The sequence below is a fragment of the Mandrillus leucophaeus genome, unplaced genomic scaffold (assembly GCF_000951045.1).
Source record: "Mandrillus leucophaeus isolate KB7577 unplaced genomic scaffold, Mleu.le_1.0 Scaffold3, whole genome shotgun sequence".
Taxonomy (NCBI): domain Eukaryota; kingdom Metazoa; phylum Chordata; class Mammalia; order Primates; family Cercopithecidae; genus Mandrillus; species Mandrillus leucophaeus.
Genome location: NW_012103142.1, coordinates 8,912,002 through 8,935,498, shown reverse-complemented (window position 1 = coordinate 8,935,498; position 23,497 = coordinate 8,912,002). Strand labels below are relative to the sequence as shown.

The window sequence follows — 23,497 nt, the reverse complement described above, 5'->3', positions numbered from 1 at the left end:
GCCTGGCTAATTTTGTTTTTGTATTTTTAACAGTTTTGTTTTTGTATTTTTAGCAGTTTTGTTTTTGTATTTTTAGTAGAAACGGGGTTTCACTGTGTTAGCCAGGTGGGTCTTGATCTCCTGACCTCATGATCCTCCTGCCTTGGCGTCCCAAAGTGCTGGGATTACAGGTGTGAGCCACCGCGCCCAGCCCTCTCTTAGTACTTTTCAAGTATACAATATATTATTATTAACTGTAGTCACCACTCTGTATAATATAGATCTCCAGAACTTATTCATCTTGTCTAACTGAAACTTTGCACCCTTTGATCAACATCTGCAATGCTTGTTTTTAATAAAAAGTCTTCATATATATATGTAAGTTGATTGTGTAATGAATATAATATTTAAAATATTGTATTAAAAAGTGTTTTTTTATTTTTTGAGATGGAATCTAGCTCTGTTGCCCAGGTGGGAGTTCAGTGACACGATCTCGGTTCACTACAACCTCCGCCTCCTGGGTTCAAATGCTTCAGCCTCCCGAGTAGCTGGGATTACAGGCGCCCGCCACCACACCTGGCTAATTTTTGTATTTTTAGTAGAGAAGGGATTTCACCATGTTCGCCAGACTGGTCTTGAACTCCTGACCTCAAGTGATCCGCCCGCCTTGGCCTCCCAAACTGCTGAGATCATAGGCGTGAGCCACTGGCCTGGCCAAAAAGGAAAGTGGAATGAAAAAAATGGGCAAAGCAGAGGACCCAGTGACTTTGATCCTGGGGCCAGCATTGGTGGGGCATGTGGGTGGTGGCCCCAGGACTGGTCATGAAAGATGACTTTCCTGTGCCTAAGGCAAGGGGCTTCTCCGAAAGACTCTGAGGCAACACACTTGGAAATGAAAGTGTAAGGGAATAAGTGAGAACACAATACACAGGAGATGAGCCTGCAGAGAGGGTAATTAAACAAACTTGCCATCAGGCAATGCGGGCAGAAAAGCTGCTGAAGACTGCTGGGGGAGCTAGTAAAGGAGTGATCAATAGTCTGTTGGGTTCTGGCACAGCCAAGGTCCTGGGGCTGCAGACAGGTCTGCAGAAAGGGTCCCATGGTGGAGCAGAAGGGGCATTGCCAGGCTCTGTCCAGCCCCTGGGGACATTTCCCCAAGACCCTCTAGGGCCTCTGACCTGAGTCTGGGCTTCTCCAACTGCCTTCAAATGCATCCCGTACTTTCCGGCAGCCCTTGTCATTGCTCTTTATGGGATCCAAGGTGGGGGATGCCTCCAAGCACTTGTCATGGGGACTCCAGGGCAGACCAGTGCCAGTGCGGCAAGGTACATTCATCTTAGGCCAATTCATCCAGCCCATCTACCCAGAGCCATTAGGAGTGCACCTAGTTCGCAGGCCCGAGTGAATCTCAATCCCACCATCTGCAATACGGAGAGACAGCATCTGTCCCATGATATCCTTGTGAGCATTACGTGAGATATTGTATGTAAAAGCTCAGTGCCTAATAAACATGAATTACTGTTGCTAAAAGAATTCTAGCTTATTTTTATTGTAAAAATATTTCAACACTGAATAGATCTATTAAGAGAGCTACGGTATCTTTAATGTGATTTATCCTTAAAGGGGTCTCGACACTTGAAAAATAAAATCTAGGCAGCAAGTAGGACATGTCAGACTTATATTTCTTCTGGTTCCTGAAATTGTCCCCACAGCAGAAGAGGAAGGTCTGTTCTTTAGTGGAATATCAGCCCTACAGGTGCATACCCTAAGTTGTACATTTCAAAGCATCTAACTCATAAACTGGTGCTGTAAAGACCTTGGACTCTTGAGAGACACTTCCTGTTTGGGTTCCCGCTCTGCCTCTTTGGGGCTCTGACATTTTTGAGCAAACTGCTAAACCTCTAAAAGCCTCAGTTTTCTTCTTTCTTGAATGGGTGTTAGTCAACCCCTAAAATAATTGTTCTGGGAATAAACGAGTAAGCCCTTCAAAACATTTATAGAAGTACCTTTTATAAGATATCTCCCCAATTAATGTCTGTTATCATTAATAATCAACACCCACAAAATCAAGTTTGCTTGATTTTGATTATACAGATGTATACATAAAATAGCAGTACACAGAAGTTCTGAAAGAAAAGTAAAATTTTTATATTGTTTTGGTGGAATAGAACTTTCTATTTATGATCCCAATGCCACAAACTATACAGGGAAAAATAATTGATCATACTACATGCAAATTAAAACTTGGATGTTATAGAATAATACAATAAGTGAAATTTAAAAGCAAATCACAACTGTGAATGTTTTCTCCTTATTTGGCATATAAAGCGTTATTAAACTTTATATAAAGACAAGCAAGTCCTTTAAGCAATAAGAGAAAATGAACATTTCAATAGAAAAAGGAGATGAGACTAGGAACAGGCACTTTTCTATAGAAGAAATATTAATGAAAATGTTAAATTGTATTCAAAACGGATATTATTAAAATAAGTGCAAAACCACTCTTCTCATCAGATTGACAAAAGGTGAAATAAATGATGATAACCAGAGTTGGGAGATTTTAGGGAAAAGGTGATTGCGTATTCTGCTGGGTAAAAGTAATTGATACCACCTTTCTGAAGGACAGTGTGGCGAGATGAAACAACATCCATTTTAGAAAAGAAATCCACTCTGACTAAGAAATTCTAATCTAGGAATTTAAAAAGTGTACAGTGGCCATCATTGCAGTATTCTTTCAAGTTTTAACATCTCATCAAAATAATGCAGTTACACATCTTCAAAAATTGTGTGCTGTAAGTGCATATTAACAAAAATGCAGCAGTTGTATGCTCCAACACTACATCCCAATTCCCTTTTCTTGGAGGCAATTTGAAGTATTTTTCATTTTTATCCTTATGTTGATATTTGTCTGTTTTACAGCTTTAGCTATTCTCCATTAGATACATAATATGGGAGGTGAAGCTTGTACCTCTTTCATGCCACTTTCACACCTATGCCTTTTCCCCTACCTTTAGCCTCCCAATACAGTCAGATACAGTTACCAGTACAATTAACACTTAGATTTTATATTTCATGACTATGTAAATATTTTTCATAGCCTAGTCATGTGGTTTATTGTGATTACATTTTCTTTTTGGTACTACTTTTTTATTTCTGTGAAGTTATTAATTGCCTTATTTATAAAATTTGCTTCATATTTTATGTGCCATCATTTATTCCTTTCCAAACTCTACATCAACAGTATAAATTTCGTGTCAACGTATTCATATACATCAGATCTTGGTTTTATTCCTCCAGCACAGTCCCATGTGGTCTAATGTCTTCCTGCCCCAATCTGGACTAATTTTCCTCCACACTTTCAGCACAGCTGAAATATCCCTTTCTGAGATATCCCTTCACCATCTCCTTGAGAACTCCCATTGCTTTCATCCTGTGTTGAAAGTGCTCTCTCCTGATCCCATATCTAACGCACTCTTTGTTGATTCCCTCCTTGTAGAGCAGGGTTTGGTAAACTATAGCCCTGGAGCCAAATCCGACCTGACATCTGATTTTGTAAATACAGTTTTATTGGAATGTAGACATGCTTCTTCATTCCGTGTACTCTGTGAAAGGCGGCATGCCACAGTGGCAGAGGCGAGTAGTTGCAACAAAGATCACATGGCCCACAAGCCTGAGGTATTTACTGTCTTGTCTTTTACAGAAAAAGTTTGCTGACCCTAGACAGGTAAGATGATAAAGAATGGAGAGGCAACCTATATGTAATGGTATCTCTGAAGGAGTGGCCAGAAGAATGAAAACACAAGCAACAAATATAGGCTTAATGGAAGGAAGATTTTCTGAAATGAAGGATGACATATGTGAAGCTCTTACTAATCTGAGATGTAAACTGTATCTTCCAGCACAGGTCATCTGAATAATAAACAATCCATATTCAGTGGGTTCACATAAAGTTTTTCCCTGATTCCTGGGAAGCCCACCACACGACCGGATGACTCTCTAGGCTAGAGGTCCTGTCCTCTGTAGGTTGGCTCAGGATTTGAGGTGCATTGCTTTTATGGGCTTGCACATCAATGCCTGCTTGCTTGGTTGTCACGGAAGGAGAAGAGACTGCTGGAAATTTGAGCACTGGTCCTTAAATGGTTCTTCTGGAAGTGAGACTGTCACTTCCACTGATATTTTATTAGCCAAGCAGATCATCAAGGAGCTGAAAAGCACGTCTTCTGTTTGCCCAGAGATAAAGGGGAAACAGACGTTCTGCGATAGCAATGCCCGCCACATTTCTCTAGGACAAATCCGACCATGTGCAGGATGAGAGAGAAAAGGAAGTTATTTCCTTTAAGTCTCATTGGCTTCAGAGCTTTCTGCTGCAACACCAAACATCAGAAGACAACAAATCAGTTTCTACAGAGAACAAGGAGCAGCATCATCCAAGGCTCTTAAATCTCACTAAATTATCCTTCCTCTGTGAAGACAACCAGATGGTGTTACACATGACAGAAACTAATGTCTTTCTTGGAAAGAAATAATTTGAATATTTACTTCAATCCACTGGTAGTTACATTTTTTCAAAGGGCCGACAAATGGTGGTAGTAAGTACTGGGAGAAGTCCAAAGTTTAAATAATTATTGCATTCTGGTTTAAAAGGTGACCAAAAGTGGTGTCTTTATAAAATCACATTTTGTAATTGCTTGTTGTTTGTTCATATACATGCAACTAATTTTTGTATATGAATCTTATATCTATCTAAATTAATCTTTCCTATTATTTCTAATATTTTTCATTTATATGTATTTAGTTGTAATATAAATTAATAAATTTATATCAATGTAATTAGCATAAATTTAAAACATGTATAAAGTGTCAAATATTTTACAAAAACATATTTATATTTTAGTATGTGCACCTGTAAAATATATAACACGAACAAATACTGAAGAGTAAGAATGTCCATCCAGAAAGGCGAAAAAATGTAAATCAAATGAATAAATATGCTGCTAGAAAAATATTTGTAAAAGGAATACATCTATATATTTTTAAGAATGAAAAACTAGTGGAAATTACAACAATAAAATATATGAGAAAACCTATGAATTAATATATTTCTATAATTACATAATAATCAAAATATTAATTAGTTGGTGTATTTGTTTCCCATGTCTATTGTGACAAATGATCACAAACTGGGTGCCTTATCAGAAATTTATCCTATCACAGCCTGGAGGCCAGAAGTCTGTGATCAAGGTGTTGGCAGGGCTGCACAGTCCCTATGGTTCTAGAGGAGAATCCATGCCTTGTTTCTTCCAGCTTCTGAAAACTCAAGCATATTAGCTGAAAACCAAGAGAACAAAAGGAGAGTTTCTTTATTCATTCCTACAATTCTTTCAACAAATGCTTATTGAGAGTCTGCCATTCCAGTCACAGGGAATAGATGGAGAGCTTGGGTACGTTTCCTTCACTCATGGAGCTTATATTCAGAGAAGGGTGTTTGGCAGGATGGGGAAGGCAGAAAGGAGACAAAAAATTAATAAACAGGTAAAGAAATCCTAATAAACTTATAATAAAAGTAAACTCTATGCAGAAATAGAGCATTGTGATAGTCAATTTTAAGTTAAATATTTCAAATAAACGATAATCCTTTATAACATTTCAGATATAGAAATATTTGATGGAATTTACCAGTGAAGTCATCTTGGCCTCCAACTTCAAGAGAAATATAGTCTTTTTTTTTTTTTGAGATGAAGTCTCGCTCTGTCACCTAGGCTGGAGTGCAGTGGCATGATCTCGGCTCACTGCAAACTCCACATCCCAGGTTCACGCCATTCTCCTGCCTCAGCCTCCCAAGTAGCTGCGACTACAGGTGCCCGCCACCACACCCGGCTATTTTTTTTTTGTATTTTTAGTACAGATGGGGTTTCACCATGTTAGCCAAGATGGTCTCAATCTCCTGACCTCGTGATCTGCCTGCCTTGGGCTTCCAAAGTGCCGGGATTACAGGCATGAGCCACCACACCTGGCCGAGAAATATAGTCTTTAGCAAGACAAAATGCCATAAATATTTAAGAAAAAACTAATATTGAACTTAAACTCTTTAAGAAAACTAGGAACATATGTCAATTCATTTTATGAGGCTCAAATTAGCCTGATACAAAAAGCAGGAAAAGGAATTAGAAGAAAGAAAAAATGATAGACCAATATCCCTTATGAATATCCTGAACACAGTATTAATGTACTGAATTTAACAGTATATAAAAAAGATAATACACATGGTCAGATGGGGCTTATCCCAGGAACTCCAGGTTGGATTAACATTTGAAAAATCAATCAGTAGGCCGGGCGCGGTGGCTCAAGCCTGTAATCCCAGCACTTTGGGAGGCCGAGACGGGCGGATCACGAGGTCAGGAGATCGAGAGTGAAACCCCGTCTCTACTAAAAAAATACAAAAAACTAGCCGGGCGAGGTGGCGGGCGCCTGTAGTCCCAGCTACTCCGGAGGCTGAGGCAGGAGAATGGCGTGAACCCGGGAGGCGGAGCTTGCAGTGAGCTGAGATCCGGCCACTGCACTCCAGCCTGGGCGGCAGAGCGAGACTCCGTCTCAAAAAAAAAAAAAAAAAAAAAGAAAAATCAATCAGTGTAATTCATGATATTAAAAGAAAAAAACCCCATAAGGTCACATCGAAAAATGGAGGAACACATTTGAAAAATTAGAACTATAAGCACACTAAGAAAATAAAGGAACTTCCTTTTCCTGATAAAGGGTATCTGCAAAATACCTACAGTCAGAGTTACCCTTTATGGTGAAAGACCCCATCATTTCCATCTAAGTTAGGAGAAAAGGAAGGGCTATCTCTCTCAGCACTTTTCTTTAATATTGTTCCGGAGGTTTAATTGCTTGATAAGGCAATAAAGGGAAACAAAGGGCATACATATTGTAAAGGAAGAAGGAAAACTGTCTTTATTCACAGACAACATGATTGTATATACATTAAATCCTAAGCGATCTATACAAAAACCTATAACAACCAACACTGAAATTTAGCAGTGCTTCAGGGTACAAGGTCAATATAGAAAACTCAAGTGGACCATCTATATATAATTGTAGTGTACCATAGACAAATGAAATTTTAAAAATGACACTTAAAACAACATCCTAAACCATTACATATTTAGGGCTGAATTTAACAAAATATGTGCAAGACCTATACATTCAAAACTACAAAATGTTGATGAGATAAATTAAAGGAAATCTAAATAAATGGAGAGAAATAGCATGTTCCTGAACTGGGAGACTCAATATTGTTAAGATGTTAACTCTTGTCAAACTGATGTATAAACTCAATACTAGGTTGTGTCACAGACACAAACCTAGTAGGCATTTTTGTTGAAATTGATGAGAGGATTCTGAAACGTATCATATGCATAGGGCACAGAGTAGCCAAAACAATGGGAAAAAGAAGTACAAAGCTGGATAACTCACCTCTGATTTTAGGACTTACTATAAAATTACATTAATCAAGACTGTGCTACTGCAGTAAGGACAGACAGTTAAATAAATAGAACAGATTTGATAGTCCAGAGATAGACCCACACATATACAGGCAACTGATTTTTAACAAAGCCACCAAAGCAATTTAATGGACAAAAGCAAAGTATTTTCAACAAATGGTGCTAGGACAACTAGATATTCACACAGCAAACTTAATTCTAAATGAATCATAGTCGTAAATGTGAAAGTTCAAACTAGAAAACTTTTAGATAAAAACACTGCAGACGATCTTTGCCTATAATAAATTTTCATATACATGGAATCATACAGTGCAGATTATTTTATATGTGTCATCTTTTGCTCGGCCTAAGGTTTTGGAGATTCATTCATGTTGTTGGTGTGTCATAGACCATTCCTTTTTATTGCTGAGTAATATACCATCGTGTGATGTTCTGCTATCTGTTTATCTGTTCATGTGTTGAAAGACATTTGGGAGAAGTGTATTAATTGTAAAGGCATGTGAAAGAACTTCCTGGTGTAATGTAAACATTCTATATCTTGATAATGATGACTGATACATGGATATATGTATTTAAGTAAATTGTAGCTCAACACATTGAGTAGAAATTTTCTCATATGTATGTGAATCGAGAGAAACAGCTCTTCTAGTCTTACCCTCAACACCCTAGACTAAATAAAGATTCTCTGGGCTGGAGGAGAAGAAAGAGAGGAGCTGAATGAAGTAAGAAGAGTGGACTTAAGGCCTGGGCTGGTGTGCACCTGTCTCCTGTCCCGCAGATCAGGCCAGGGCCCCAGTGAAATATCAGGATCTGATAATAACTGGTATCGTTTCCTTATTTCCTGAAACATGTCCTCGGGAGATGGGGAATTTTACTCTCCCCCCCACACTGGCATGGTAAAAATTATAAAAAATAATTCATGGGTTTCTTAAGCAAGGGATAGAGATCCCAAAGTCATAAAACTCCGGAAGTGCAAAACCTGAAAGTTTTTTCTTGTGTCTAAGAGTGAAGATGATCAGGTAGTGACAGTCATGGCTGGCCTGGCGGGGTCTGGAGGCTGGGTGAGGGGAGACACTAGCAGGTGATGCACAAGCTCCATGACCTGGGCCTAGAGAGGACTGCATACCTTAGCAGATGGCAGCCTGGAGAGGGAAAGGAGCATGAGAGAGGAGTGGAGAGCCTCACCTGGTTTTAAGCTAAACATGCAAGAATGATGGATCCTTATCCTATGTGTGTTGGACTTGTTTTCACAACCTCATTGCCAAGGAGCTACAAGTGTAGCACACTTGCAGAGTCAAAGTAAGGGGCAAGTTCAGCTCATTAAATGATTACCTGGGGCTGGGCGCAGTGGCTCATATCTGTAATCCCAGCACTTTGGGAGGCAGAGGTGGGTGGACCACCTGAGGTCAGGAGTTCGAGGCCAGCCTGACCAACATGGTGAAACCGCATCTCTACTAAAAATACAAAAATTAACTGGGCATGGTGGTGCATGCCTGTAATTCCAGCTACTTGGGAGGCTGAGGCAGGAGAATCACTTGAACCCAGGAGGTGGAGGTTGCAGTGAGCTGAGATTGTACCACTGCACTCTAGCCTGGTAGACAGAGTGAAATTTTGTCTTAAAAAAAAAAAAAAAAAAGATTGCCTGGGTTTCCCCAAACAGTGCTTTAAACCCTTATGATGATTGTAAGGAACATGGCTGAGCTGCAGCCACATAGGCATAAGCTACATCCTGTATGACTCAGCGGGATTGTAGCACAGGCACACAGTCCTGTGTATAATGTAAACACAGCTATGTAGCCGTAACATGAAGAGGCTCATCGCCTGGCTTGGAGCCACTATTGTTTGTGAGGTGCATAAATGCAGCACCGACAGTGTGAGTGAGCTGCTGAATAAAGCCATGTCTCATCTATCTGCTGTCTCTTGAGTATTCTTCCAGCTCCCTGCCCCCTGTCCACCTGCTCCCCTTGGACCTCAGCTGGGGCTCAAACCTAAAAATGATCAAAATGGAAAAAAATAGAAAGAAAAATTCTAAACTTAAAGATGCAAGGTAATTGCATTTGCCTCTTGTAGAATATTGTAAAATTTTGACAGATATGAAATTTGAGACAATGGTTCTAGAATCGTATGTCTGTCCCAAATTTCTGTAGAACTTGAAAGTGACAAACAGCTTTCAAATCCATTGTCACAGACCCTTTAGATCTTTTCCTTTGTCACCAAACCCTCCAGATCTTTTTCTGCCTCCTCTGCCTGATCTTCATCTCCTTCCACTTAGATGACAGCAAGAGCCCCCACCAGGCTCCTCCACCCACAGGTTTCACCTGCAATATGGGTTGCACCTGCTGCACCTGGCCCTGACCCCGGAGGACCCTGGAGGACACAGAATTAGTGCTACACTGTAGAGAGCATGTGGAGGGCAAAGAGCTCTGACTCAATCAAGGCCCCACTCTGATTAGCTTGATGCACACACATGTGTGCATGTATGTGCAAGTGTGTGTGTCCAGGGAGTGGTAGGAGGTATTGGGAAAGGAACTCAGGCCCATTGAGCTCTGAGACACCCACTCTTAAGTGTTTTCCTGAGCTGGTGGGAACCTCTGCAGGAGACCCAGGGCAGAGGGCCCCAGGCAGGAAGACCTAAGGGGAAAACAAACAAACAAACAAACAAAAATCTAAAAGAAGGTCACTGACGTTTATCCAGAGCTATTCACCTCAGAGATCTCGTGGGAGAAAATCCGCATTTTACAGACAGGGAATCTGAGTTCCCTCGAGCGTGTAGCATGCTGAGACGATCAGTGGGCAGGTAGAATGCCCTCCTGGGACCTTTGTGTGCTCAGCTTCTTCCAGATTCTTCTTATGTCCTAAATCTTGGGTCCAAGGAAAGAAGGTACAGGTATTCCTCAGAAGAGTAAACAGAATAGATTCTGGAAGCAATTGGGGACCCCCCAGGGCTGTTTCCTCTAACAGGGCCACAGACTACTCCATTCCCTGACAGCGACTTCCGGTTTCACATTTCCTGGACTCTTCCCAGAGCCCTGCTCCCGCATAGCAATGAGCACCAGGCTCCACCTGGAAGAGGCAACCCTGCTCAGGACTGGGGACCATGGACTGATTGAGGACCTTCCTCTGGAGTTTCTGTTCCTGGGGATTCAACCTGGGCTCCCCACAGGACTGAAGGCCCACTTACACGGCACTGTCTGCAGCCTTGCGGGGTCTGAGACTGGCTATCAGTGGATGCCGAGAAACGTGGACTCCACCTTCATCGTCTGCTGGTAAGGGAGGACTCCCCTGTCACACAGCAAAGAGTAAGTCAGGAGGGCAAGAGAATAGAGTGTGGGAAGGTGTTCTGGCGACACTGCAGGAGAGGAGGCAGGGAAGAATCAGAGAAACTACAGGTGGCTGAAGATGCGTGTGCACGCGTGTGCACGCTGGCGGCAATAGCAGCCTTTGGCCAGCAGGGGGCAGGGGCAGCCTGTCCACCACCCCGGAGCGTAATTAGACGGCTCAACTCGGCGGTGCACCTTTAGAGCCCCTCTGAAGGGCTACCCAGGCAGCACCCTGGCTCTGCTTCCTGTCCTCCAGGACAGCGGCACGTGCAGTGGAAGGAGCGCTGGGCTGGGCGGCCTGGGCTCCTGATGCCACAAATTCACTGGGGGGAACCTTAAGGGAATCAAAGAGGATAGTGGTAACCGCTTCACAACCATATTGTGGAAATTAGACTAGTCATTCTCAGACTCCTCTGCACGCTGGGATCATCTAGGGAGCTTCAGAAATGCAGATGCCTGATGCCACCTCAGTGTGCCTAATTTAATTGATCCGGGAATGGCCTGGACTTTGGCATTTAAAAAAATATTCCTCAGGTAATTCTAAGGTGCAGAGAAGTTTGGGAATTCCAGGGTCAGATACTCCTGTGGCCAGCCACTGTAAACTCTTAAGTTGCAAATGTGCTTTTACTCTTTTGCCTGAGGTCCCTTCTTTTCTACCTTATTTCCATATAATTGAAATTCGATCCCATCTCTCTATCTGCTAGCTCATGTATAACCTCTTCAAAATGGAAATGCAGATTTGTCTCACAGTCTGAACTCAAACCATTCAAACATTTATTCCCACGAACTGTAGAAAGTTTGCCCAAAATTTACGATCTGATTAAAAAGATCCACTATGACAAACGTCTGCAAACACCGAAGAAGACGGTCAAGGTGCAGTGAGTGCAAGAGAAAGTGGAGGGTCCATGGCTGTGGCGCCTCTGCCGTTCCCCATTGGAAAGAGTTCTGGATTTCTCACTGTTTAGTTCTATCAGGCACCTGGGGGCACGACAAACTCAGGTCTAATTTAGATAAAATTTTAGCTTTAACTCAGTATTCCATGGTTATTTTCATCACACTCCATGGTCATTACAGTGTAGAAGGGAAATGTAATTTGTGTGCAATACCACATGTGCTGCACACGAACTCATGCACTAACAAGACTGTTCAACGTTAAATAATGTGGTATTTGACATTTGGGGGATTACTGTTGTGTGTACTTTTTGGAGCGTGTTATAGAAGTGTGTAAGAGGTTGCAGTAATAAGTGGGGACATTGGTTGGGAGTAGATGGCCTGGGAACACTTTACTCTGGTTCCTATGTGTGGTAACTAATTCAGGCTCATGCTAGCTGAATATCGCCATATGCCACACACTGGCATAGATACAACCTTACCTAGAGGGTATATAGGTTTTTTGACCTCAAACCAACTTTGGACGTGTCCAAAATGGTCCCTGGAATATCTCAAAAGAATTTATATTCTCTTCTTATAAAAAGAGACATGTTAAACTAATGAGGCTTATTTGATATGTTAAATTGCATGAGAAGCAATGTCAAATAATGGGTTATTGGGGGAACCCACCCCCAATATTTCATCATAGGCTTTTTCTATTTTACATAAGTGTTGACCAGCTGAGAAATAAAGAGGAAGAGTACAAAGAGAGGAATTTTACAGCTGGGCAGCTAGGAGGGATGTAACATATTGGTAGGACCATGATGCCCACCTGACCTGCAAAACCGCAAGTTTTTATTAAGGATTTCAAAAGGGGAGGGGCTGTAAGAACAGGGAATAGGTCACAAAGATCACATGCTTCAAAAGGCAAAAAGGAGAACAAAGATCACATGCTTCTGAGGAAACAGGACAAGGGCAAAATCAGAAACTCCTGATAAGGGTCCAACAAAGATCACAAGGCAAAGGGCAAAGCAAAGATCACAAGGCAAAGGGCAAAAGCAGAATTACTGATAAGGGTCTATGTTCAGCGGTGCATGTGTTGTCTTGATAAACATCTTAAATAACAGAAAACAGGGTTTGAGAGCAGAGAACTGGTCTGACCTCAAATTTATTAGGGTGGGGTTTTTCCCCACCCTAGTAAGCCTGAGGGTACTGCAGGAGACCAGGGTCTCCTGTCCTTATCTCAACCACATAGGACAGACATTCCCAGAGTGGCTGTTTATAGACCTCCCCTCAGGAATGAATTCCTTTCCCAGGGTCTTAATATTAATATTCCTTGCTAGGAAAAGAATTTAGCAACATCTCTCCTACTTGCGTGTCCATTTATAGGCTCTCTGCAAGAAGGAAAATATGGCTCTATTTTGCCAGAACCCGCAAGCAGTCAGACATTATGGTTGTCTTCCCTTGTTCCCTGAAAATCACTGTTATTCTGTTCTTTTTCAAGGTGCACTGATTTCATATTGTTCAAACACACATGTTTTACAATCAATTTGTACAGTTAACACGATTATAGTGGTCCTGAGGTAATGTACATCCTAGCTTACGAAGATAACAGGATTAAGAGATTAAAGTAAGACAGGTGTAAGAAATTATAAGAGTATTATTTGGGAACTGATAAATGTCCATGAAATCTTCACAATTTATGTTCTTCTGCCACGGCTCCAGCTGGTCCCTCCGTTCAGAGTCCCTGACTTCCTGCAACAATGGGTGATGCTAAACCTTCTTTAAGTTATGTTTGTTATTGATGAGTGTTCCAGAAATTCTGTAAAATTCTTAGAAATCTGATATGTACTAGTATAATGTTATCATCCATAATTTTAATTATTATGTTAAAATGTTGTATGTTACCAAAGCAATGAAATTTCCTTATCAGTTACATGACACAGAATTGTGAGAGATTCATGATAAAGGCTGATGAGTACAGGTTTCTGATAACTTTAAGATCGTACTATAAGGCTAGGTAAGAATTTCCAGCTTCTAATGGAAAAGCAATGTATTATAAATCTGCTAGCCCAAGATCAAGCAAAACAAAAATTAATTATGTGAGACTAAATTAACTGATGAGAATAATTATAATTGTTATAACTTTTCATTTGAAACTTTGCTGTTCTTTAATGTCTTGCTTTCTAGATTTAGGAAAACTTTTTTTCTATAACTTCAAACAATTTGATAAAATATACTTTTGTAAACGAAAAGAAAACATTTTTTTCTCCCTACCTGATCACCCCATAGTTTGGAAGCACTTATTGAATATTCTTATTTTCATGGCAATAAAGGTGTTTGCATAGGTTCAATAAGAATCTTTCCTTGTAACAAGACACAATTGGGTAAGTCCTTGACTTAGCCTCTTAGCCTAGAGAGGTTTTTAAAGGTCTAATCTGAGATTTCTTGTTACCAAATAGTAAAAACAAACAATAAAATGAACAAATAACTAAAACTGACTTATACAAAGTCAATAAAGCCCCTTGGATATTACCAAAACTTTGACTAAAATGATGTATTTTAAAAATATGCATACATAGAATCACTTTTCTTGTTACAGTTATGTAAATAATCTGATCAAGTTTAATAAGACTACTGATTTTGCACAAAAAGAAGAGTTAACCATGATTATTTTTGGAAAAATTTGAAATGACCATAAAAAAGATTGTATTTCAATAGAAAACTATAGCACTGCACCCATCATCAGTTCTGGTCTTTGCTATGTCCTTGTGAATTGGATTGAATCCTAAAATTTTCTAGTTTCATTAGAAACTAAAACTGCCTGTTTCCGAAGCCCTGCCAGCTGAAATTGGATGACTTTAAATTCAGAAAAATTACTACAGCAGACCATGTATGGAAAATTTTCATGCCTGCTGCTATGTGGGTCACTTGGAGAATTCACTGGAACACCTGATGACATTACCAGAGACATTCAAACTGCAAGCCAGGAAAATCCATCAGGTTGCAATTGCCATCCTCATTCCACCACCAAAAATGCTTCAAACTCAAATTTAGAAATCTTGACTGGCTGCTCTCTGGACTTAAAGACTAAGATCATAATTTGTTCCTAATATTAACCTTTTTCTTTCTTTTGTTTTCATGGAATGCTACCTTGTATTCCCTTCAAGCAATACAATCTGAAATAAACAATTTAACCTCAACAGTACTCCAAAATAGAAGTCCTTGATATCTTAGCAACTTAACAAGGAGGCTCTTATTTGTAAAAAAAATATTGTTTCTATTAATAAATTAGAAATTGTTGAGCCCAATTTAAAGGATCTTAAGGAACAAATATGTCTTTTATCAGACAGGTGTTGCCTCCTCCTTATTTTATTGGTGAAATATTGGCTCCTGGGAATCTCTGTTCCAGGGAATTTAAAAATCCGTGGCTATTATTCTCTTTATAGGCATTTTGTTTACCGTCCTAGTATATCTTATCCTGTCAAGGATTTCACTTTTTTCTGGAAGGTACTCACACATCAAATGACTGCCATCATCATTAATTAACTTGAAGAACTCAGCAACCCTACCACTGAAGCCCATGATGCAGGTAATGATGCCATGTAACCTTATATCTCAATACAACCATTGAGGATAACAGTCACTGGAACTATTTCACTAGTGGTAACTGACAGGAATGCTATCACCTTCTTAGCTTGCTGAGAGGGTGACCAAAAGTGGGGGGATTGTTAAGGTAAATTAAAATGGAGACCAGACCTGAAGAATCCCAGAGGACAAAAGCAGTTACGATTTGTAAGTGACCTAAACCTTGCTTGATTTGCAAACATAAACAAACTTAACTTGAGCTATTTCTTGTGAATGCCTATATTAAAAAAAAAAAAAAAAAAAAAGCAGAACTTAAGCTCAACCAATCAGAAGTTACTATTTATACAAACTTAGATAACAAGGGGCCTTTCAACCTGATAGACCAAAAAAGGCAATTGTGTAACTGTAACCAATTAAATACTTTGCTTTACTTCTGTGTCTGTCTTATAAAAGTCTCCTCTTTGTGTTCCTCAGTGGAGCTCCCGAACTATTTCTGGTTTGGAGCTGCTCAGTTCATAAACTGTTGATGCTTGAAAAAACAAAAAAAAACACCAAAACTCTTTAAAATTTTACTGTGCCTCAGTTTATCTTTTTTAGCAGTTCAAAAAAGATTAAAATAAATGATAATTATATTCTGTCCTGGAGATGTAGGGAAAAGGTCATTCTTATGCATTGTTGGAGGGGAATAATTGATAACCTTTTTTCAGAGAGCAGTGATGTAATGAATTAAAAGTCAGAACAAGAAAAACAAACAAGCAAAAGCACATGTTTTGGAACCAGCAGTTCTAAGTTTTGTTTTGTTTTTTTCTCAGCAAGTGTTTTGTTGAGCATCTTCCTAAAACATCATGCCTGTGGCCTTTTGCTGCCCTGTATGGATGCACTGCCTCCACCAGTTGGTGCACAGCTGTCTCTTCTCCATGATTCTGGGGCTTCTCTTTGTCTCTCCTACATCATTTTCCTGGTTCTTGGATCTTTGTTTACTGCTTTGTACTGGTGGAACCCATCCTTGAGTAACTACAGGAGAAAAGGGGAATGGAAAATACATTTGGACAACTTTTATATTTAAAAATGCGTGTTTTACCATGACAGTTTGACTGATATAAAATTCTGAGTTGGAAACAATTTGTCCTCAGGATTTCGAAGGCATTGCTCTGTTACCTTCTTGCTCCCATTGTTGTTGAAAAGTCAGGAGCAATTATGATAACTATGGTAGTATGTGATCTGTTGTCTTCACTTTATCAGCATTTTCTTTTTGTTCCCTGTGTCCTGGAATGTCTCAGGGATGAGCCTTGGAGTTTGTCTATTTCCATCCATTTGCTCCTCACAGTGAGTGGCCTTTTCAATCTAGAAATTCACAGGAAAATTTATTGAATTAGTTCATGCATGATTTTCCCCTCTCTGTTTTCTATGTCCTCTCTTTCTAAAACTCCTTTTATTCAAGCATTCACCTCCTGGACAGTTGTCTTTTACTTTTTTTCTTTTTCTCTCCCATTTCTCTGTTGTTCTCATTCTCTCTCTGCCTCCCTCTCCCCCTCCCTCTGCATCTCTCCTTCTCTTTTACTTTATTTTCTGGGGAGAGTTCCTCAATTTTATATTTCAATCATTCCATTGAAGTTTTAATTCCTGCTATCATATGTATTTTTAAGTTTCCAAGGGTTGTTTTGGAAACAGCCCTTGGAAAAAAAGTTTTCTCTTTTTATTTATGGTTCGTTGGGTGGTCTCTGTTTCTTCCCGGTTGCCTTCACTATTCTCTGTTTAGTTTCTTCTTTCTCTCTTTCACTTGAGAACTTTTTCTCAGGCCTGGTAACAAAATTCTAAAGATAATTGGATATGCTGTGAGCCCACAGTGGGGCTGGTGCCCTGGGAGCTTCACAGAGGATGACTCCTTGGCCATTTGCTTAAGGAAGTTCCTTGTCAATATCATTCAGCCTTCTCTCTTGGGTTGCTCAGGATCCCCAGGAAAGACTCACCCCATCTCTTGTCTGGAGGAAGAAGATCTGGCTGCCAACTTTCTGGAATCCAAATAGGAGAAGAGGGCTGGGGTGTTTCTCAGCTTCTGGTACATGTTCTTCTCATAATCCCTTGGTTTTCAGGACGTTGTCACCATCCTCACCTATACCTATTGCCCACCCCTTCCCTACCACACCCAGAAGCCCACCCTTCTTTGCAACCTCTCTAAGGTGTTCATTCCCGGTTGTCTGCCAAGGTTGGTCAAGGTCGCTCATCTGCAGAAAGTGGCAAGGGGATCTGGGTTCCTTGTTTATTCTTAAACAACTTTATAGTATTTCTTCTTAATTGGACTCCCCTAAACCACCCCCACTTTCTCAGCCATCTTGGCGATACTGTTGTGTAAATAAGATTTAACTTCTGCCTTCCTCAACTCTGATGAAAGGTTCTGTTTTCTCACTTCTAAGTCATTGCCCACTTACTTATATTTCTTTTTTCAGCTCCCCAAATTTTCTTGCTATTTTACCTTCTAGTTTCCATCATTCCTATGTTTCCTGCATTTCTTTATGCTCATTTTTGTGGATTTTAGGAGAGAACAGAAATAAAGGTGTATGTTCCATCTGCCATCTTTATCTGAGAATCTGAATGTTGATCTTAGATTACAGAATCTATGATCATAAATAAAATGGGCTGATCACCCATTATTCTCATTTGGTCCTCATGTGGTTTTGGTATCAATATTGTTCTAGCCACAGAAATTATATGAGCAGCTTTCCCCCTCTTTTCTATTTCCTGGAATATATTGTATGAATTAAGAAATATCTATACCTTGAAAATTCTGTGCCTGAAGTTGCCCTCCCCTCACCTCTCTAGTGCTTGAGATGGTTATATGATTGGATATTGATTTTTGAATTGTTGTTGCTTTAATCAAGCTTTTAATCTCAACACCAATTTTAATATTTTATATCTTCCCAGAAATGTATCCATTTTAAGTTATTCAATATATTAGTGTATGATTATTCACAATATTGTTATTGTGAAAATCTCTTTTGGATGTCCGGGTATTTCTCATTTGTTATCTTTTCTTTTTTTCTTTTGAGACAGAATCTTGCTCTGTCACCCAGGCTGGAGTGCAGTGGCGTGATCTTGGCTCACTGCAACCTCCTCCGTCTCCTGGGTTCAAGCGATTCTCCCACTACAGCCTCTGAGTAGCTGGGATTGCAGGCGTGTGTCACCACACCTGCCTGATTTTTTGTGTTTTTAGTAGATACAGGGTTTCACCATGTTGGCCAGGCTGATCTCAAATTCCTGACCTCAAGTGATCCACCCGCCTCGTCCTCCCAAAGTGCTGGGATTACAGGCGTGAGCCAATGTGCCTGACCTGTTCTCTTTGTTTTCTCTTTGCACTTTTAAACTTTTCTCTTGATTAGTCTTGCTACAGATTTGTATATCTTGTTCTTTTTTTTTTCCGAGAGCAGTATTTTATTTTGTTTCTTCTTCACTCCCTCTTCTCTCTTTCACACATATATTTCTCTATTTATTTGATTTCTGCCAATCTTAACTAGGATAATCTTAGCTCCTTTAACAGTATAGTTCCAAATCTCAGATAGTAGAAGTTGATTTCTTACTCATGTAATGAGTGGTGACTCCGCAGGACCATTCAAGGGCCCAGGGTTTCTGTCCTGTGGCTCTGCTGTCCTCCAGGTCTTCAGAGTTCTTTGCTTCCAGGAGTGGATGAGAAAAGAGGAAGTATGGCACATGGGAGTGTTTATAGGCCAGGTCTGGAACAGGTCTGGAACAGTGCCCATCACTTCTGCCTTCACTGCATGGGCTAAGATGGAGTCTACCTGAGCGTCTAGGAAGAGAAGAAAATAGGTATTTGTGAGCACCTTGTGGCTCTGCCTCTCTGCCTTCATTTCTGTCTTTTCTGATGCTTGGCTGCAAAGCTGCACATGTGCTGCGCAGGACTCAGGGAAGCTGAGTAGGAGGAGCTACAGGCAGGTGCTGCCCATGTCAGCAAGGTAACTTGAGCAACAATGTGCCTGAGAGACCCTTGCACCTACACCAACCTTCAGAACATCACACCTGCTGCTTCACCTCTGCTTTCCAAATCTCATGCAAGTTTCTCTTGCAAACCCAATACAGAGCCATAGAGGGAAGTGGGTCCTCAGAAATGCAGTACCAGCTTATCTAAGTTGCTGTCGCACAAACCCTGTGCACCTTCTCTTTCTCCACCACCCTTTCCCTCTGTAGCAGTTGTCCCCATGTGATGTATGGCTCACTTTTTTGTCTCCATCCCTCCATGAGAATGGAAGCTCTATGAGGACAGGGACTTTGTTTACCTTGTATTCTCATATCCCCAGTCCTAGAACAGTGCTTGATGTATAGCAGTAGGTAATAAGTATTTCCTAAACTGGAATTAATTGAGTATTTATTTAGTGTGTACCAGGCTCTGCTGTAAGTGCTTTGAAAGGGTTAGTTCATTTAATCTTCAAAACACCCGATGAGGGAGCCACTAAACATTTACAGCTGAGAAACGGAGACTTAGAGAAGCTTTGTAAATCACTCAACTCAGGGAGCTCATAAGAGGCTGAGTTGGATTATAAATGCAAGTGAGGGACTCCACAGCAATAGCACTGTGATTTAGGTGTCATGAATACTATGGTAGAAGTGTAAATGAATCTATATATTTCTTTCCTCATTTTATTCATTTATTTTTAATACAGCCATGTCATACAGAAAATAATATATTTTTTTGAGACAGGGTCTTGCTTTGTTGCCCAGGCTGGAGTGCAGTGGCACAATCACAACTTGCTGCAGCCTTGACTTTCTGGGTTCAGCTGATCCTCCTACCTCAGCCTCCTGAGTAGCTGGGACTACAGGCATGTGTCACCATGCTTGACTAATTTTAATTTTTTTTTTTTTTTGTAGATGGAGTCTCCTTATGTTGCCCAGGCTGGCCTCAAATTCCTGAGCTCAAGTGATCCTCCAGCCTCGGTCTCCCAAAGTGCTGGGATACAGGTATGAGTCACTGTACCTGGCCCAGAAAATGATTGTTTTAACCCAAAAAAAGGCTAGACCACTCAACAAGGGTTAATTAAGTCTGATAACTTGCTATGTTATACTAAAAGTTGGATAAGTACTTACTGTAAGTAGAAAAATAAGTAAAAACTAGTTCAAAATTTATCTGTGGGCACTCCTTAAAATCATATCCAACAGAAAAAGATACCCAAGGATTTGAAAAATTCTTTAGAAGAGCTATACCCACAGTATTTTGTATGAAACCATTCCACTTGGTAAATATGTTTCCCAGAAACATTTCTCAATAGGCAAACTGATCCTGAAGGGAATGGGAAGTTGACTTTGGCTAAACTGCTCTGCTCTGGTGAGCCCTCTAGAGGCCATGTGACTCCCAGGCCAGAATACTGGGTTCTGCTGCTTCCCCCGACCCCTCCTGGGACTGGAGGTACCTGAGAAAAGGAGAGCCCAAGGGTCTTGGAAGTTGGTCTGGAGAGCTCATATTCTATCCTGCGAAGGTGGCTTGACTTTGTGGGACACTCACCGAGGCGGAGCTGAGCCTCTAGGATAGCTGTGACCTTCTTAAGGGTCCGTCTTCCCAATGACCAGAGAGCACAGCCTGTCAGAGGCACTGCCTGCAGGCCCTGGAGACCACTGACAGATCCTTTATTGGCTTCCCTGGTCTGTTGTTGTCAAGAACCCTGGAGATTACCAACCTGCTGCCCCAGGACCTCCAGCATGTTCTTGGGGAGCTCACATACATCCCTCTCTCGTTGAGAATGGTTTTATTCCTTCTGTTTCACAGAGGACCCCACAAACTCAGCCCACTCACTGTGGACTTTAATCAGTATTATGTTTGGAGCATTGAGGGTAAGAATATTCAGACACACATATACACACACACGCTCACCCCCCCACACACGCACACATAGGTACACAAATGCACATGCATACCTGTGAGCTATACACGAAGGCACATTCGTGCACACACACAAAAAACTCAGCTTCATTTAGGAACATATAATACTGCTTATGTCCTTTGGTTTTTCTCCTGTCATATTTTCTTCCATTTCCATTTCTACTTGTAGGGTTGAATCACACAACAGAACAAACATGTGTGACTGACCTTTGCATGTTTGAGGCTGCAAGGCTGGAATGGATAGAGCATTCTCCAAAATCTTGACAGTTTTTTACTGTTTTGTAGGTCCCATGCTATTTTCTTAGAAGAGCATAAGAAGTGATAAGGTTGAGTGCTGGGTGGGTCAGTCCATGGAGAGAGAAACTTATTTTGGAGTCAGTGAGGTGTTATGGTAACTTGATTAAAGTTAAATGCATGTAAAAAAATAGGATTTCCAGCTCCCAGTCTGGCATGTAAGGAGCTTGAAAACTGTCACTGCATCCTAACAAGTAAAAGTTGACCAAGCTGAAAAATCAATAACTCCAGAGGCCCCAAAGCCTGCCCCTTCCCATCAAGCCTGCAGTTTTCCTCTGACTCTGTTCCTGCTTCCTGATCTTCCTCTTTCCTGCTCTGTCTCTGTCCTTTTCTTTCAGCCCAGGGGTCCGTGAACAAGGACAATAAGAGGAAATTTGTCTTTCTATGGCCAGTGATCAATACTCTGGTCACTCTCTCCTGTGTCCTCAGGATGCCTGGTGACAGTTCAGAGATCTCTCTGAGAAGGCCAATCACAACAATGTCTCAGAGTATTCCTAACCCTTAACTCAGAATGGATTTGGTGGTGGGGGCTCTGGAAAGTCCTGGGTAGTCAGTCCTCAGTCCTGGGAGCAGTAGAAGCTTCTGAAATCAAATGGTCTCTGAGCATGACTTGCTTGGACAGCTGTGAAATACGGAGCAAAACAATTAGGAGCATATTGAGGGGAATTCTTAGTGCACGCTCTAGAAGGATGGAAGTAACTGATGATGAGTGAAGCAGTATCTCCAAGCCTGGGAAGACCAGTAGACAACTGCTTTGATATTCTTTCAGGTGTCCTACAGTCTAAAGGAAAAAAGAGAGAAGAGGCCCTGGTCCTACTCCCACCACCACTGGATGTAAATTTAAGGCGTGGTCATTCTTCTAGACTTTGAGGCATGGCTTCCTGCCTCAGATGAACAGCATTTCATAAAACATGTCACATTGCTGACATAGGCCAAATTTTTATTTTACCAAAAAAGAATTACTTTCATCTCCTATGACTACTGTTTTTCCTAAAAGAAAAGGCATATTTAAATTGTGAACATTGCCTTGGACCATTAGTAGAAGAACCACATCTTGCCCCTCTCTCTTCCTCAGTGCTGCCTATGGAGGTGGCAGCCATCTCTTCCTCGGCATCATGGCCGCCCTCAGGCCCCTTGTGAAGACCAAGATCATCAAAAAGAGAAGCAAGAGGTTCATATGGCACCAGTCTGACTGATATGTCAAAATTAAGCATAACTGGTGGAAACTCGAAGGTACTGACAATAGGATTCATAGAAGGTTCAAGGGCCAGATCTTGATGCCCAACATTGGTTATGGGAGCAACAAAAAAACAAAGCACATGCTGCCCAGTGGCTTCCGGAAGTTCCTGGTGCACAATGTCAAGGAGCTGGAAGTGCTGCTGATGTGCAACAAATCTTTCTGTGCTGAGATTGCTCACAGTGTTTCCTCCAAGAACCGCAAAGCCATCGTGCAAAGAGCTGCCCAGCTGGCCATCAGAGTCACCAACCCCAATGCCAAGCTGTGCAGCAAAGACAATGAGTAGACAGTTCATGTGCACGTTTTGTATTGAAATAAAACTGTAAAAACTTGGGGCGGGGTAGGAAGAACCACATCTTGAGCTGGAGGAAACCTGAGGCCCTGAGAACTTCATGGAGCATGGACCCCATTCATTCCTAAACAACACACCTCTGGATTTTTACTTGAAGCAGTTTTAAGCCCTGTTATTTGGAGTTTTTCTGTTCTTTATAGATGAACCTAACCCTAATACAACTCTCACTATTCAGAGTTTTGTCAGGTACACAATTTTAGTTTAACAGTGATTTTTCCTAAGCATTTTGGTGATATGATATCATCACCTTCTGGCTTGTGTTGTTTCAGTTGACAAGTCTGCTATTTAAATTTCTTCATAAATGATTGGCTGCTTCCTTTTTGGTTTGTATTCTACAATTTCTCCACAATATGCCACCATGAGGATTTTTGTTTTATGCTTATATTGCTTGGTTTATGATGATCTATATTTGTGGCTTAATGACTTTTCAAACCTCTGGAAAATTCTCAGCCACTACATCATCACATACTA

At 40.8% G+C, this 23,497-nt stretch overlaps 1 pseudogene; it reads left to right on the top strand.

Moving 5' to 3' along the window:
- Positions 1-22,552: 22,552 nt before the first annotated feature.
- Positions 22,553-22,960, top strand: LOC105544281 (annotated as a pseudogene).
- The last annotated feature ends 537 nt before the right edge of the window (positions 22,961-23,497 follow it).